The sequence below is a fragment of the Dipodomys merriami genome, unplaced genomic scaffold (genome assembly GCF_024711535.1).
Source record: "Dipodomys merriami isolate MVZ:Mamm:240054 unplaced genomic scaffold, mDipMer1.0.p SCAF_9, whole genome shotgun sequence".
NCBI lineage: Eukaryota > Metazoa > Chordata > Mammalia > Rodentia > Heteromyidae > Dipodomys > Dipodomys merriami.
The window spans coordinates 51,599,131-51,616,826 of NW_027206512.1; the positions used below are offsets into that span (position 1 = coordinate 51,599,131).

The 17,696-nt window shown below is 44.7% G+C and overlaps 1 protein-coding gene across 1 annotated transcript in view; it reads right to left on the bottom strand.

The window, feature by feature from the left end:
* The window catches only part of Rbpj (recombination signal binding protein for immunoglobulin kappa J region), a 200,109-nt gene extending 183,883 nt beyond the window's left edge, over window positions 1-16,226 (bottom strand). The window contains exon 1 of the mRNA XM_070012808.1: window positions 16,143-16,226. The gene's annotated coding sequence lies outside the window, so the exon portion shown is untranslated. The remainder of the gene's footprint in view (window positions 1-16,142) is intronic.
* Window positions 16,227-17,696: the final 1,470 nt, after the last annotated feature.

The following is a 17,696-nucleotide window of genomic DNA, read 5'->3' on the forward strand; positions in this document are numbered from 1 at the left end:
GAGTTAAAGTAGAGAACGACAGATTAAAATTTAAATGGAGACACATTTCTGATGAAGTAAAAGAGTCTTAGAAGGTTTTAAAAGGAGCACACTATATTACAAATGCATGCGTTATTTCAGATCTACTTTTAAGTTAGTTCACCACTTCATAAAGAATATTTGATCAGTCCTTTACAAGTTAGATTGAACCCATATATATATATGTATATGTATGTGTGTGTATACATAAATATATATATATATATATATATATATAAATGAAACAAGTCTAGGTTCTAACAGCTTTAAGATCTCTTTGCCTCTCTCCACCCTAAGTCTTGAGTGTTGCTGCCATCAAGCTCATTTGTTCTTTGAGCAAGAATGTAAGGCCTTACTCCAGGAACAGAGGCATGTCCTTCTTGATCAAGGGCTAGTTTCTGGCCACTGAAGCGGGTCCTACGGTTTACAAAGTACTTCCACATAATGTATTATCTTCTCTGAGTTGCTCCCTAAAGGCAAGGTACATCTGCTTATTGTTGATGAAGAAGATTGTGAAGTGCTAAAATGGTTAGTTTATAATCTCATGCATCATCAGTGTCGAAGGCAGTATCTAAACTTAAAGCTCCTGACTGCCCCAGTTAAAGAGTTTTCCTGTATTACCATTGCTACAAGCTAAATTATATAGCTGGGAATCGGTGGCTCATGTGTATACTAACTATTGAGGATGTTGAGATTTTAGGATTGTGGCTTGAAGCCAACTCAAGCATAAAAGTCTGTGAGACTCTATTTGCAATCGAGCAGCAATAAGTCAGAAATAGAGGTGTGGCTACGGTGGTAGAGCACCAGCCGTGAACAGAAAAAGCCAAGAAAGAGCATTGGACTCTGAGTTTAAGTTTCAGTATGGATGCATTAATGTGCGCGCGTGCACACGTGTGCGCGCACACACACACACACACACACACACACACACACACACACACACACACACACACACACACACACACACACACACACACTGAATTATAATCCCCATAATTCAAACACTGAAAATTTAGTCCCAGTTCCTCTCAATGTGATTGTATCTGGACACAGATCTTTTAAAGAGGGAATTAAGGAAAAGGAGGTGATAAAGGGGGGGCCCTAATCTAATCTGACTGATGACCTTCTAAAAAGAAGAGATAAAAGGGAGGTGCACCAGGAGAGGAGACAGGCCTCAGAAGAAAGCAGATCTCCCCACACCTTGATTTTAGACTTTGCCTCCAGCATTCTAAAAACAACAACAAACCCACAAAAGACAAATTTCTATGGCTGAAGCCTCAGTGTGACACTTCATTATGGTAGTCTAAGTGGACACTATGCCATCGCACCCATCTCTTTCTGGTGCTGCAATTATCAGTGGCTCCCACCGACCATAAGCAAGGTTTAATGTCTCTCTATGCCATGTGGCATTGGTTGAGCATCTATAATACCCAAATTTCAAACCCAAAATATTCTGGAATCTGAAACAGTTTGTGTGTGACATTAGGCCACAGTGCTTTCAATCCACTGTCAGTGAGCCCTGTAGTTTTGGACCTGTGAGAAGATAGCACTTCATTGTGGGAAGCACACCTCAGAGCAGAGATGCTTATCTCATGGAAGCCCGGAAAGAAAGAGGGAGGAGGAGGAGAGGGGAGAAAGAGAGGGGGGAGAGGAGAGGGGAAGGAGGGAGGAGAGGGGAGAGGGGAGAGGAAAAAGGGGAGGGAAAGCCAAGGGGCTCTGCTCATTTTATGGCAGCAAGGAAGCAGAAAGAGAGAGAGGGAAACTTCTCAACCTTCCAAACTGGTGGGGAGTTGAAGCAAAAGGAAGGAACAAGACTGTCACCACTTCTCAGAGGTCATGCTGGCCTTGGTGTCTGTTCCCTGTCTTCTAAGCATTAGTGTCTTCTAGGCATCAACGGTGAACTCCCTTCGGACCCCTGGTGGGTGTTGGAGCTCAGTGTAGAAGTTGAATCTCCACCCTACGGGACACGTGAGGTCTAGCTGCAAAGATGGATGGGAAGACTTGGCTTCTAAAGCTTATATAACTTATTTGTTTATTTTTAAGCCAACTTTGTCTAAGTTGAGAACACGTAGGATTCTCTTTTTAAAGAGGAAATTTGGAAGTCAACATTATCATTAACTAAATTAGCAAGCAATGGTCCTGTAAAAATTCCAAGAGGTACAGTTCTGAGGGCGTGTGTTATCCTCTCCTGGTAGAAGCCAATAGTCTGCGTAGTGTTTCCTGAAATTGTTCTGAGACTTCTCTTCTTCCTCCTCTTTCTCTTCCCTCTCCTCCTCTTCACTTTCCTTCCTCCCCACCCCCTGTCTCTGTTGGGTGCAGGACTTGGTGCTGTGTGGGAGCCCCTCCCTCCCATGCTATACGCAGCAGGTTCTCCTCACCTGGTTTGCTGGCTGGGCTTTCAGAGGTGACCAGATGCCCATTACACAGCATGATCAAACAGAAAGCAGGAGAAGACACATGGCTTGGGCAGCTCAGATGCCATATTATATTAGATCTGGACACGAGGGGACAGGTGGTGCCAAGGGCCTGATAAGACGTATGTGAAGGAGCTGTCTCCTCCCCCCACATCCCCTCCATTCTTTCTTTCTTTTCTTTCTTTTTTTTTTTTGTGTCAGTCAAGGGGCTTGAACTCTGGGCTTAGGCACTGTCCCTGTGCTCTTCAGCTCAAGGCGAGTGCTCTACTGCTTGAGCCACAGCACTACTTCCAGTTTTCTATTGGTTTATTGAAGATAAGAATCTCATGGACTTTTCTGCCTGGGCTGGCTTTAAACCTCGATCCTCAGATCTCAGCCTCCTGAGTAGCTAGGATTACAGACGCATGGCTCCCTCCACTATTTCTATGCAGGAAAATACTAGAAACAAGCTAAATAGTCTGCCAGAGAACACTTAAATAAATCATAGCTATTTGAAATGTACCTAATTAAAGATTCATCAAAGTAATAAAGAATCTTTGAAGAGTCTTTATCATGTGAGAGAAGTGTTTATGATTTGCTAGGTAAATATAAAATGTGGAGCACAAAATCATACGTGATGGATGAGACCAGTAGTGCTTCTGACATGGATCTGGGTAACACCACACTGTCAAGAGAGGTACCATCTCTGCCCTGTTGGATTATGGATAGTTTTTAATTGCTTTCTTGATACTTTTCAGCATTTTCAACCTTTTCTACAATTATAAAGTAACCAACTCGTGGAAGCTTTAAATTCTTGGGGTTTTTTTCTTTGTTATTGTTGTTTCGTTTTTGTGCTGGTAATTCAGCTTGAACTCAGGGTGCTGTCCCTTAATCATTTTTGCTTAAGGCTGGTGCTCTACCACATGAGCCACAACCCTGATTCCAACTTTTTGGTGGCTAATTGGAGTTCAAGTCTCACAGATTTTCTTGTCTGGGCTGGCTTTGAACTGATTCTCCCATCTCAGCCTCCTGATTGGCTAGGATCACAGGCATGAGCCACCAGCACCCAGCTGGTCTTGTTCTCTCAGATACTGTTTGTTCAGATGACTTGGTCCTGGATGTCCAGCCTCCATCCACGGCTTAGAGGGAAATCCTGGGCTCTCAGACCGGCAGGGTAAGCTGTTCCCTAAGGCTGAGGCTATAGCAAACCACTCTCGGGACCCCGAGTCTGTGGGTACCTGCAAGCTGCCTATACTCCCTCCAGGTTCCAGCCTGCAAACACACAAGTGTGAGTAAGGTAAGCAGACCAAGGGGGCTTTACATCTGCAGATTTATCCTCAACTTCCATCGCCTGAGCTCTGCTGGGATGCTCTGGACCTCTTCCAGTTCAGCCTCTGGTGCTCTAAGACAACACCACAGGAAGATATCTCTCAGGGCTGGCAATGGAGCCCAGTTCATATGAGGCCATGTGGCTACGCTTGGAAGGCTGTCCAGCCAAGAAAAGCCTGGCTTATTCCCGGGCATCCAGCTCCTTCAGTTCTTGTGGGTTTCCTCCGTGTGTGAGATGAATGTAATACGACTCGACGCCCTTTCAGAGCTGTGTGCCATGACCTCACCTGCCACCGCTATCCCGTGGGTGACGCGTGCTCCTCCGCACAGTCAAGGGAGGCGAGGACGGGGGCTTGAACTGGGGCTGAGAAATAAGTCTTAAGAGTTGTAGGACTGGCCAGGTGCCACTGGCTCACACCTATAACCCTAGCTAATCAGGCCCGGGAGATCTGCCTGGTTCGAAGCCAGCCGGGGCAGAAAACTCAGAGAATCTCTTAATTCCAATGAAATAGAATAAAACTGGAAGTGTAGGTGTGGCTCAGGCTCCAGCGGTAGAGCGCTAGTTTGAGTCAAAAAGCTAAGCAAATAAAATGAGGCTAATTGAAATGAACTCCAAGATATGGAAACAAGAAGGTTTTGTTTTTGTATTTTTAATGTACTGTGTGAAGTTATTGCTTTTTTTCTTTCTCCCCCCCCCACCTCCACTTTAGTTTGCCCCCTGTTCTCACTGTTTTTGATCTTGGTACCCTGTGTCTTGTATACATAGTTATCTGATTTGGTTAAGGGACGGGGAAATCACGAAATGGACAAAGGACAAAGGGTAAACCAATGTGACAGTGATACTCACAAGACACTATGGTGGAAATGAACTTTAAAACTTGGGGGAGGAGTGTAGGGGGAGGGAAAGTGGGAGAAAAGGAGGGAAGGGGTAGCATTGTGTACACACACACACACACACACACACACACACACACACACACACACACACGTGTGGGACTGGAGAACTGGAGAAATCTTTTAGTTACCAAACATGGTGAGGATTAAATTACTTACAAAAACGGTCACTACCTACAACATGAACAAAGCACTCAAGAATTCCCCAGCTCCCCCACACCATGGACAATAAATACCTCAGTTTCCAGTTAAGTATGTCTTCCATCCCTTTAGTTGAAGGCCAGTTGGTAAGGCAGCATAGGTGTGGAAATCAGTGGGTCCCTGGGAAATTTGCATCTCTAGGCCACCCCAAAGCACGATAGCTACACGCAGGTGGTGCACTGTTACTAAGTCCAATTTTCCCCATCTTTAAAATTGGAATAATAGGCCTAGGGGTGTTGCTCAGTGGTAGACTGCCTGTCTAGCATGTGCAGGGACCTGGGTTTCATCCACAGCACTGCCAAAACAAACACATAAGTAAATAAGGATAAGGGGCTGGGAATGTGGCTTAGTGGTAAAGTGCTTGCCTAGCATGCACGAAGCCCTGGGTTCGATTCCTCAGTACCACACAAACAGAAAAAGCCAGAAGTGACACTGTGGCTCAAGTGGTAGAGTGCTAGCCTTGAGCAAAAGAAGCTCAGGGACAGTGCCCAGCTGGGAATTCAAGCCCCAGGGCTGGCAATCAATCAATCAGTCAATCAACCAATCAGATAAGCAGCCAGCATTATGGAGTTGTTGAGTATGCTTGCTGGATTTAGGAAGTAAGAATGAAAAATGCCCAGTTAAATTGCGATGCTCTAGAAACAAGTTTTTTTTGGTTTTTGTTGTTTTTTAATATAAGAATACTTCGTGCAACATTTAATATAGACTTATACTATACATATATATATGTATATATACTATACACATATAGATCCTGGGTAATATTTAGGATTTTTTTTCTTTTTGCTGGTATTGGAGTATGTCCTTCAGGGCCTCCAAGTATGCGGCTTCATACTTGCTCAGTTTGCTTGCTCAGCTGGTACTCTACCACTTGAGTCATGCCTCCAGTCTAGCTTTTTGCTGATTGGAGATCAAGTATCATGGGTTTTTCTGTCCAGACTAGTTTCAAACTACAATTCCCCTGATCTCAGTCTCCTGAGTAGCTAGGATTACAGTCATGAGCCATTGGTGAATTAGCTCTGCATGTTCTTATACTAGGATATTCTTTCAAGTTTCTGACATCCCAGTTCAACTGGGCAGGCCACATTTTATCTGACAATCCTAGGCTTGAGGCCAAAAGAAATACATTAGCTAAAGCCCTGCCATGGTTCACCGACTATCCCCTCCTCTTCACCTTCTGCTCTCAGTGCAAGACACAAGGTGACCCAAAGCCTTTCCTTCCACAGCAGAGGGAATAAAGAGGAACAGGTTTCCAGGAGGGGAGAAGACTGTGGAGAAGAAGGGAGAGCCTCAGGGGGAGAAGAGGGAGGAGAAAGACTCTGAGGGAGGGGGGAGGAGTCTCAGGGAGGGGAGGGAGGAGTCTCAGGGAGAGGAGATTTCCCTGTAAGCTGAAAGAGCTGATGCACTTGTAAACATCTACTTAATGGACATCTTTAAAGCACTTAGTAAATAGTGTTCCTTGGTGTCTTTATGAGTAACAGTGCTTACTCTGTGTGAGCTTATGAGTGGAGGTGATGGCAGTGGGCCGGGGGACCCCACACAGGGGACACTGACACCAGAGAACCCTCACCTGGGTGTGATTGGCTCAGAAGGCCAACAACTGTGAGCACAGGGACTTTCCTGGATTTACCCAGAGACCTTGCTGTGGGGTGGGAATTAGGGGTGTGTGTGTGTGTGTGTGTGTGTGTGTGTGTGTGTGTGGTGGGGTGGGAATCAGGCATGTGTGTGTGTGTGTGCGTGTGTTGTGGGTTGGAATCAGGGGTGTGTGTGTGTGTGTGTGTTGTGGGGTGGAATCAGGGGTGTGTGTGTGTGTGTGTGTGTGTGTTGTGGGGTGGGAATCAGGGGTGTGTGTGTGTGTGTGTGCGTGTGTTGTGGGTTGGAATCAGGGGTGTGTGTGTGTGTGTGTGTTGTGGGGTGGGAATCAGGGGTGTGTGTGTGTTGTGGGGTGGGAATCAGGCATGTGTGTGTGTGTGTGTGTGTGTTGTGGGGTGGAATCAGGGGTGTGTGTGTGTGTATGTGTGTGTGTGTTGTGGGGTGGGAATCAGGGGTGTGTGTGTGTTGTAGGGTGGGAATCAGGCATGTGTGTGTGTGTGTGTGTGTGTGTGTGTGTGTGTGTGTTGTGGGGTGGAATCAGGAGTGTGTGTGTGTGTGTGTGTTGTGGGGTGGGAATCAGGGGTGTGTGTGTGTTGTGGGGTAGGAATCAGGCATGTGTGTGTGTGTGTGTGTGCGCGTGTGTTGTGGGGTGGAATCAGGGGTGTGTGTGTGTGTGTGTGTGTGCTGCTACAGACCCTTCTTTCTGCTCTGTGCTCTGTTTTCTGCTCCCTTTTTATGTCTGTTCTCTGCTGCTTCCCTAAACTGCAGTGTCCTCCCGTTTAAACCCTCCCAGCTGGTGAGACGGAGGTGGACAGGTGGCAGGTCCACCGTCTGGCCTTTGTGTGCATCAAAGCTGCTCGGGTGGGCACGGGCGCCCTCTAAACCTCAGGGTGTCATTTTCCTCTTCTGCACATGTGAATTCCAAGCGTGGCATTCAGCTGTCGTCGGCTTCAGGCAATTTTTCCACCAGGATTGAAATCTAGGCCAAGAAAGCACATGGTCTGCAGAAGCCATTGTTGGCTGAGAGTCGGGTGGGGTATGCTTTGTCCTTCATGCAGGCCTTGGAAGACGGCGTCATCACCCAGAGTCTATGCTCTGGAGTAATGTGTGGAGAACAGTGATGCTTGATATATACCTCTGAATTCTCGCATGATTTTCCACATCTTGTCTGTCTTATCTGATTAGTATTTACTAAATATTTCTTCTTTCTTTTTGTGCTGGTACTGAAGCTTGAACTCAGGGCCTCATGTTCTCACTTGGCTTTTGTTTTTCCCTCAAAGATGTTGCTCTATCACTTTAGCCACGGTTCTACTTCTGGCTTTTTGCTAGGTTTTTTTTTTTTTTTTTAGAGTTAAGAATCTCAGATTTTGCTGCCTGGGCTGGCTTTGAACTGTAATCTTCAGATCTCACCTCCTGAGTAGTTAGATTATAGGCATGGGCCATCAGTGCCAGACTTAAATATTTTTAAGTGAATTCACTTTCTAAAATCTCTTATACATCTCAAGCATTGATGAGTTCCATCTATGAAGATAAGCATGTGCAGTTTTGGTCTTAAGATGCTCAAGTGGATCTAAGCACCAGTGGGTCACTCCTGTAATCCTAGCTACTCAGGAGGCTGAGATCTGAAGATTGCAGTTTGAAGTAGGAAAGTCCAAAGAGATTCTTAAATCCCATCCACTAGCAGAATGCTAGAAGTAAAGCTGTAGTTCAAGAGGTAGAGTATCTGCCTTGACTGAAAAAAGCAAAGGTATAGCACCTAGGCCCTAAGTCAAGCTCCAGTGCCAACACAACCATTAACAACCATCTCTTGCTTGCCTTTTGGAAAACAAAACAGAAACAAAAAAACACTGGTATGTATATACTGCTTGCCCAGAAAAAGCCAAGCAACTTTCCTGTCAATAAACAAGTTCGTTCAGCAGTGAATGGTAAACCTCACTCTGCAAACTTTTTATCTGTCACATGCAGTTCCCAGCTTCAGGGCCTTCGATTTCTAACATTTGTTGTGGATTTCCCAGCCCTCTCTCCCATGCTTCCCTCTCAGAGCCTCGACATCACGCTCCTGAACCTGGCTCCACACTGCTCAGGGCAATGTGTGCTTGTGGATCAGAATTCCCCAGCACCTCAGTGTATGCCCTGCCCAACCAGGGGTTCCCCCCCACCCCCAGCACACACACACATACACACATGACACACAGTCATGTGCTGGAAACTTACGTCTCCAGAGAAATGGTCACCAATGGGAGTAGATGCTTTCTGTTTCCAACCAAGCCACAAATGTGAATCTAACTCATCTAGAAGCCTAGAAAGGCCACTGATGCTATCTGGAGCTGTGGGTGGTAGAAAAGGTCAGTGGAGAGAAAGATAGAAATCTTCCTCCTCCTTCTCTCCAGGGTATGGGATGAGATCTAGAGGAAATGTTATCTTGGTTAAGGTTCATCTGTTTTTGTTATTTGTTTTCAGTGTAATTTTCCCCTCTCTTTGGTGGTTGGCTGATACCGGGGCTTGAACTCAGGGCCTTATGCTCGATAGGCAAGTGCTATATGACTTGAACTATACCCCGAGTCTGATTTTTGTTTTTATTATTTTGCATATAGAGTCTCACCTTTTCTTTCTGTTTTGTTTTCCTGATTGGCCTGGACTGCAGTCCTCTTACTTAAGGCCTCCAGTACAGCTGGAACTACAGGTATGCACCACCACACCCAGATCAAAGTTCCTCCTTTCCCCTCCCCCATCACCACATGGGAATACCAGCGCCTACATACGTCACCATCAGATCTTACTGTAGTCCCCACACTCAAGTTCCTTCCTCATACTTGCCCCCTGTCCCCTGCAACCCCAGCCTTATCAGACACAATGACCATTTCCTGAGCAGAGCTGAGAACAGTTGGTTTTCAGTAGGAAAACAACCGGATGGAGTTCTTTCTAGCTAATTTGTTAATGATTGCCTGTAGAATCCCCTTACTTGCCTCCACCTTCTATGTCTATCCTTCAGACAGGGTAAATGGAAGGGGACGATTCTCCAGAGCAGAGGTTAAGACTATGGGCCTTTGGGACAGACCTGGACTTGATGGCTGCTTCCACCCCTAAGTTATGTATCCTAGGCTTTAAAAGGGAAAGAGTTGAATCAACAGAAAGAGGTGGTATTTTTTTTTGCCAGTCATGGGGCCTGAACTCTGGGCCTAGATGCTGTCCCTCAGCTCTTCAGCTCAAGGCAAGCACTCTACCACTTGAGCCACAGCACCACTTCCCACTGTTTCTGCTTATGTGGTGCTGAGGAATCGAACCCAGGGCCTCATGCATGCAAGGCAAGCGCTCTACCACTGAGCCACCTTCCCAGCCCTAGAGCTGGTATTTTTATATAACACTGATGAGTTACACTTCATACACTTCATTGACTTCACAACAATCCTGACTATTATAAATGATTGTGACATTCCAAAAGAGAATTGTGTGTGTATGTGTGTGTGCATACATCCATAGATCCTGGGGCTTGAACTCAGAGCCTGAGCCTGTCCCTGAGCTTTTCTGCTCAAGGCTAGCACTCTACCACTTGAGCTACAGTGCCACTTTCAGCTTTTTGATGTTTAATTGGAGATGAGAGTCTCACAGATTTGCCTGCCTGGGCTGTCTTTGAATCATAATCCTTGGATCTCAGCCTCCTGAGTTGCTAGGGTTACAGGTATGAGCCATTAGGGCCTGACTCAAAAGAGATTTTTCTTTGTAAAGAGGTAGGTAGAAGTTAACATAATTTCTTGCTTTCCTGGTCCCCAAATGCTTTGAGACCAGAATGCCACATTTCTCATGAAGTCTCTGACGTCGTGGTTCATCCCGGAGTAGGAGATAGAGCCCACGGAGTAGGAGATACAGCTGGACATGGATTCTGGGCATCCATTCCCCATGGGCTTCCTGCTTCCGGGCTTCTTGCCTTCCTCTGCTTCTAAATGTATGGACTCTGCAAGTAGTCCAAGATTTTTTTTTTTCCTATTCCCCTCTTTTATACATCCATGGCAGCTGCAGCCTGGCGGGGGCCAGGGGGGCTGGTGGCAGCTGTTTGTATTTGTGAGTCAGCCTCTGTCTGTATATATCAAGGACTACCACCTGGCAAGACCTTTCGTTCTGTGTATGCTGTTGAAAGGTTTCCTGCGTGATGTCACGCGTGCACCAGGATGGAAGGAACGGCAGCAGGCTGGCTTCCTGGCTTCACTGAAACACTCCGGGGTGATTTTATCCTCCAGTCCAGCAGATAACCTTGGACTTGCTTGGCGCTCCGGCCCACCTCCCAGCTGCAGAGATGGCAAAGCCCGTGGGGCCCACGTTGGCACAGATGGAACAGGGCCGCAGAGGCGACGGGAAGCCACTCGGGCATGGCAGAAGGCAGGTGGCATTCTTGTGACTAAGTAACTTCACTTTTCTAGGTCAGTTTCCTTTTCTGTCAAGCCGGGGCGGAAGACACTGTGCTATCCTGAGCTTTATTCAGCTGCTCTGATTGTCAGGGACATGTGGCTGTTCATACTGGTTTTTGGTTTTGGTGCTGGTTATTTGGGCTTGAACTCAGGACCTGGGTGCTGTCCCTGAATTTCTTTTGCTCGAGTCTAGTGCTCTACCACTTGAGCCACAACTCCACTTCTAGCTTTTTCATGCTTAATTGAAGGTAAGTCTCTCGTGAACTTTTCCTGCCTGGGCTGGCTTCAAATTGGGATCCTCAGATCTCAGCCTCCTGAGTAGCTAGGATTATAGGCATGAGCCACTGGCCTAGCCAAACTTGTGTGTGTGTGTGTGTGTGTGTGTGTGTGTGTGTGTGTGTGTGTATGAGAGAGAGAGAGAGAGAGAGAGAGAGAGAGAGAGAGAGAGAGAGAGAGAGAGAGAGAGAGAGAGAGAGAGAGAGAGAGAGAAAGAGAGAGAAAGAGAAAGAGAGAGAGAGAGTCCTGAGGCTTGTATTCAGGGCCTAGGCACTATCTCTTAGCATTTTTGCTCATGGCTAGCACTTTACCACTTGAACCATAGCTCCACTTCCAGCTTTCTGCTGGTTAATTAGAGAAAGAGGCTCACGGATTTTCCTGCCCAGACTATCTTTGAACCCCAGTCCTCAGATCTCAGCCTCCTAAGTAGCAAGGATTGCAAGTGTGAGCTGCCAGTGACTGGCTTGTGCATACATTCTGATGTCATCTAGTGGAGAGTCCACTGTGATCTTTGAGAGCCACTTCCAATATTTCCTCTTCCATAGGCAGAACTTTTTCTTTCTTTTTTTTTGGGGGGGGGGTGGGTCTGGTCGTGGGGCCTGAACTCTGGGCCTGAGCACTTGTCCCTCAGCTCTTCAGCTCAAGGCTAGCACTCTACCACTTGAGTCACAGCTCCACTTCCGGCTTTTTTTCTTTTTGCTTATATGGTGCTGAAGAATCGAACCCAGGGCCTCAGGCATGCAAGGCAAGGGCTCTACCACTGAGCCACCTTCCCAGCCCGGCAGAACTCTTTCTTTATGTTAATTAGTAAACATAACTTTAGATTTTGTGACTGTTTCTTGGACTGCTGAAAACATGGGTAGATTTCTACCCATCTTTCCATGACAGCAATAGCTTGTACAGTATAAAACGATTCGTTATTGTACCGTGATGTATTTAAGATTTAACCCGTCACTTCTAAATGCTTCATCACAGTGGTATGCTGTTTATGACATTTATAGTTGAAGACATATTTCAGGTGAACATTGAAATGAAAATAGGAAGGGAAATGATGGTTGTGTTGACAGGAGCCAATTTGGGATAGATGAGCTCACACACGTTCATCGTTATCTTGCAGGTAATGTTAAGTGGCGGAGTCCTGACCCAAGCACAGGTGTTTTTTTTTTTTGTATGTTTTTATTGTAAAACTGCTGTACAGAGGGGTTACAGTTCCATGAGCAAGGTAATGAGTACATTTCCTATTTAGCATTGTTGCCTCCTCCTTTGTTTTCCCCCTACCATCCCTTCCCTCCCACCTCCACAACTACCTCTCCCACGTTGTAAAGTTTGTTTTCAACATAATGTTTTGTACATCTCATTGTTACAATGGGTCCACCTGTATCCTTATTTAAGCATTTTGTTTTTTCCCTTCCCCTCCCCAAATTAGAGAAGTGTATATACAAGATGCAGGGCACTGACATCAAATACAGTGAAAACAGGGGTTATACCATGGGGGAGGAACATACAAAGAAACAAAAAAATCACATGGTGCATTATAAATACATTAGAAACAATAGCAAGAAAGAAAAAAGACATTTGTGTCCCTATCTTTGGGTTCATTTCGCTTAACATCATCTTATATGATCATATGTACATAGTTTTTGGCTTTTTCTGCTTGTTCTACACATTACTAGTTATTGCAAATAAGGGAAACCATGGGACCTACATTTCTTTGGGCCTGGCTTACTTCGCTTAATATAATTTTTTCCAAGTCTTAGCACAAGTGTTTTGAACTGAAGTCTACTGCTTGCAACATAATCTCAACCACTGGACTGTACCCCAAGCATCGGTGACTTTCTGCTGACTTTCTGTTATCTACTGGCCACCTACCAGGGTCTCTGCATACAAAGTCTGGAATCTTCTAAGCAACAGTGCAAGGGAAGAGTGTCATTCTAATTTTAGAGATGGGAAAAATGGATGTTTGGAGAAATTAAGCATTAAGAAATGCCTGACACCAGCTGTTGGGGACTCCTGCCTGTAATCCTAGCTACTCAGGAGATTGACTTCTGAGGATTGTGGTTCAAAGCCAGCCCAGGTAGGAAAAGTCCATGAGAGTCTTCATCTCCAATCAACTACCAAAATGTTGCAAGTGGAGCTGTGGCTCATGTGGGAGGGTGCTAATCTTGAGCAAAAAAGCTCAGGGACAGTGCCCAGACCCTGAGTTCAAAACCCAGGATCAGCACACACAAAAAGAATTTACCTGAAGTTAGGTGTCAGTGATTCACACCTGTGATGCTAACTACTCAGGAGGCTGAGATCTGAATACCATGGTTCAAAGCCAGCCCAGGTAGAAAAGTCTGTGAAACTCTTATCTCCAGTTAACCAATAAAAGCCAGTACTGGAGGTATGGTTCAAGTGGTAAAGCACCAGCCTTGAGTGAAAAAGCCAAACAAAAACTCTAATCCCTGAATTCAAGCCCCAGGACCAGCAAAAATAAAAATAAAAATACAACAAAAAAAGAATTTCCCTGGTAGTAATGGGACTGAAAGCAAAATTCAAACCCAAGTCTTTTTTTTTTTTTTTTAAACATGATTGCCTCTTGCTTAAACAAGCATGATTTAAAACAACAGCCGGGCGCTGGTGGCTCACGCCTGTAATCCTAGCTACTCAGGAGGCTGAGATCTGAGGATCGTGGTTCAAAGCCAGCCCGGGCAGGAGAGACCGTGAGACTCCTATCTCCAATAAACCACCAGAAAACCGGAAGTGGCGCTGTAGCTCAAGTGGTAGAGTGCTCGCCTTGAGCTGAAGAGCTGAGGGACAGCGCCTAGGCCCAGAGTTCAAGCCCCACGACCGACAAAAAAAAAAAAAAAAAACAAGAGCTAACTTGGTTTAATCTTCAGGAATTTTTAGGGTCTTATGAATTACTGTTCTATGAAAGGAAGGTTTGTGAAAATTACTGGTATAAACAAGGAATCTCTGAAAAAGCATTCTAATTGTTTAGGGATTGAAAGCAGAATTGACAGAGGGGATTATATTTAATCAAAAAGCTTCTGCACATCAAAGGAAACAATGATCAGAGCAAAGAGATAGCCAATAAAATGGGAGAAATCTTTGTCAGATATCCAGAGTATCTAGGGAGTTAAAAAAGTAAACACTGAAGAACAAATAGTTCAATGAATAAATGGGCAAATGGACCAAAGTTTTCAGAGGATATACAAATGGCCAATAAACACATAAGGAAATACTCAACATCTTTGGCTATAAATGAAATTGCAATCAAAACAATTTTGAGATTCTGTGTCACCCCAGTCAGCATGGACAAAAACAAGAAAATAAACAACAAATGTAGGCACGGGTGCAGGGTGTAGTTCTTATATACTGTTGGTGAGAATGTACGTTAGTGCAAGCCACTATGAAAAACAATATGGAGTTGATAAAGAAACTAAATGTGGAACTAGCTTATGATCTCGCTATATCACTCTTGACTATATACTGAAAGAAAGCAAGTCAGTTTGTACAGCTAACCCTGTAAACCCTTGTTTATTGCAGCAATATTCACAACAACCAAACTATAGAATCAGCCTAGATGCCCATTAGAAAATGAATTTTAAAAAATGTGATACACCCAGGCACCAGTGGCTCACACCTGTAATCCTAGATACTTGGGAGGCTGAGATCTCAGGATCATGGTTCAAAGCCAGCCCAGGCAGGAAAGTCCATGAAACTCTTATCTCCAATTAATCACCACAAAACCAGAGGTGGCACTGTGGCTCAAATGGTAGAGCACTTGCCTTGAGCTGAAGAGCTGAGGGACAGTACCCAGGCCCAGAGTTCAAGCCTCACAACTGACAAAAAAAGTGATACATTTGCACAATAGAATATTACTCAGCCATAAAAAAGAATAAAATTATGCATTTGCAAGAAAACAGAACCAGCGATCATCATGTTAAGAAAAATAAGCCAGACTAAGATGAACATCTCATTTTTTTTTCATATATAGATTCCATATCTAAAGAACAAAAAAGGACCTATTTAGTGCGTATAACCAGAGATGATGGGAGATTGGAGAAGAGAGGAATGAGAGGGAAGGAGAATATTAACCAGGTACATTGTATATATCACAAAAATGCCATCATGAAACCCATATAGAATTTGTAAGAAGCTTAAAAAGGGGAGGTGGGTGAGGGGTAGTAGAGGGGTTAATATGAAGGACAATATGCATCTATGGAAATATTACCACAGAACTCCTCACTTGGTACAATTACATGAAAAAAAGCACTGCATTCTTAGAGGAGGATTACAGCTTCTCCCCACGTCCCTAATCCAGATTGTTATCCCAAGTCATATTGCATGGATTCACAATCATTTCTCCTGCTGCCTTATCTAGCTAATTCTAGCTCATTTGACATCTGTGTACTTCATTTCTTAAACACTTTAACAAAGTATTGGGGGATAGAGCTGAGAGCTTGAAAACTAATATGACTCCTTCAACACCCCGTACACAGTAGGTACTCAATAAATGTACAGTGAATACAAACCCAGTGTTGTGCTTTGAGATAGCATCCTGTTTTAAAGAAACAACCAACTCCTTCAGCATCATCTACCAACCGACATATTTCTTGAGGGACTTATTAAACACAGCCATCTAAAACTTTAAATACCCTGAGACCACAAGATCTCTTTGATTCCATAAAATTGTGTTCTCTGTGAAACCAAAGTATGACATTAGGAGACATGAGGCAAAGTGGAAGGGCTAAGAAGCCCATTTAGCTTCAAGGAAGCCAGAGGCACATTTTGCTCATGGAATAGACAGCTGGGCCTTGCAGCCTGGTCCTGGTCTTTATCCATATCAACATGGCCACATCAGAGATTGTAATGGGGCTGTTGGCATGGCAAAAGGACATGGTAACTCGTTACACCTTGAGGGGACAGTAGTCAAAAGCAAGTTGCGCATTTCTAAGTTGTGTGTTTGGACTGATACGTAGCTCAGTGTAGAGCATTTGCCCCTAGGTTCCAGCCCCAGCATTATGCAACAGGTAATTAGTTTGACACTCACCTCAACAATGCTGGATAGAGCAGGGCAATCATTTCCAAAAGAAACTCTCAATCCAGGCTCTTCTGGGAGACTCAGTCACGAAATACTGTGGACAAAGGAGGCCTCTTCCACCCGTCTGCTGGACACTTGGCCTGGCAGCAAAGGAAACGAGTGTGAATATGAAGAGGAAGAGATTCAACATTCTAAAGGGAAAAATGCTGACCAAACTCTTTTTCCTCTTGTGGGTTGGAGGGTCAGACGTGCTTTCATTAGAGTGAGTATCTGAAGGGACAAACACAAGTGAACCTTCCTCGCCTCTTGCTCAGCATGTCCTCAGATCTCAGGTCTGACTCTTACCTAAAAGCATCCTAAAAGACAAATCTCCCAGGGAGACAGAAAGACAAAAGGATACTACCATTGCCTTAGGGTAGTTTGATTTTTTTCCCCCATGCTTAGTGGATCCCTTGATTTTCTTAAGTTATTTCTGTTGAATTGAAATCATTGAGTGAATATTTGACTTCTTGAGTTCTACATGAAGGCTCACCCATTATTTGGACCAGATTATCAAATTCCTTAAATTTTTATTTTTATTTATTTTGCCAGTGCTAGCCCTTGAACTTTGGGCCTGGGCATTGTCTCTAAGTAACTTTTGCCCAAGGCTAGCATTCTATCACTTGAGCTACACCACCACTTCCAGCTTTTTCTGTGGTTAATTGGAGACTTTCTAGCCCAGGCTGGCTTTGAATCACGATCCTCAAATCTCAGCCTCCTGAGTAACTAGGATTATAGGTTTGAGCCACCAGAGCCTGGCATGTTCCATAACCTTTGATATCATCTTCCATCTCTCCAGGCTCAGATGCTCTATTTGTAAAATGAGAACACTTCACGGGGTGATTTGGATCTTGTATCTATAAAACGATTAGCATAGGAGTATGTTCGTCCTCCTTTCTGCCTCCTCCATTCAGCTTATGCCAGGACCTCTTGATATTTCTAACAAGCTCCTGCTGGGAGCCCCTCTAAACCTGCTCCTCCAAAACAAAAGCGAAGCTCAGTTAGATAAATATTGTCCTTTGTATGACTTTTCTTCTGGAAAAGGACTAAATTTAAAAAGAGATAGAGAAAGCCAAACATCTGTGGCTCATGTCTATCATTTTAGCTCGAGAGAAAGTGGAGACTGGTAGGATTGTGGTTCAAGACTAGCTCAGACACAAAAAAAGCTCACAAGACCCCATCTACATCAATAGCTTGGCATGGTGACATAAGCCTGTCATCTTAGCTACACAGAAAACAGATTGGGAGGATCAATGGTTCTGGCTAACCCAGGAAAATGTGAGATCCCATCTCAAAAACAATGTGGGGCTGGGAAGGTGGCTCAGTGGTAGAGCGCTTGCCTTGCATGCATGAGGCCCTGGGTTCAAGTCCTCAGCACCACGTAAGCAAAAACAAACAAACAAAAAAAAACTGGATGTGGTGGAGCATGCCTGTCATGGTGGGAAGTACAAATAGGAGAATCTCAGTCAAGGCACAAGGGAAATAAATGAGACCCTATGTCAAAATAAGCAGAATGGCTAGAGG